The following is an 814-nucleotide window of genomic DNA, read 5'->3' on the forward strand; positions in this document are numbered from 1 at the left end:
ACAGCCAATCAGCTCCTTCTCCGGAGCGCCGCTCCGCCGCCGCCGCCGCCCCTTGCAGGACCACTGCTGAGTTTGAGAAGGCAACTCCAGGAGTTACTCCCATTCACTGGGACGCCGCTGAGGGCCGGGGGGGATCTGAGATTGATCCCGAGTTCAAGGGCCAAGTGTGTTCTCAAACCATTTTATAAATAGGGAAACCTGAGTGTGAGAAGGGACACTACAGCCCAAGGTCACCCCGAGCTGAAAGCAGAAGCCTGGCCAGGATTTAGCTTTTCCTCCGCGGAGGTGGGCGTCCAGATGCGCGCTCTTGGGATACACAGTTCTTGAGGGTGCTGAGTTCAAAGCCAGGGCACTAAGTCAGCTAGCTAGGGGAATGAGACTGCACTGGAAGGCTGGCCTCCTCTCTGCTTCAGTTTTCCAAGCAGTGCCTCCTGGGGGGACTAGAGACGGGGCAACTGCCTAATGCACATATGCTGAGACACAATCTGACTGTTTTTTAGACTCCTTGAGCCTCCCCAAGTCTGATCGGAGCTCCTCTCCGCACGCCACCTCCCTGTCCCTTAAAACCCTGTCCTCCCGTTCGAACCTCTCGGCGCTCTATTGGAAAGACTCAGTGTTCACACTGCCTTCTCTAGAATGAACTGCCCAGACTGCTTCAATTGCGCAGGCGCAAGGGCAGCCAACCAAAAAGGCCTGAAAGCCGGGTCGCGACGGCTCTGATTGAGTCGGGGGCGGAGAGTGTGTTAGCCAATGACCTGGAGGAGGACGGAGGGCGGGCTTAGGCCGCAGTTACTAGGCGCTATCCGAGTGGGCG

This window comes from Sciurus carolinensis, chromosome 11, assembly GCF_902686445.1.
Source record: "Sciurus carolinensis chromosome 11, mSciCar1.2, whole genome shotgun sequence".
Classification (NCBI taxonomy): domain Eukaryota; kingdom Metazoa; phylum Chordata; class Mammalia; order Rodentia; family Sciuridae; genus Sciurus; species Sciurus carolinensis.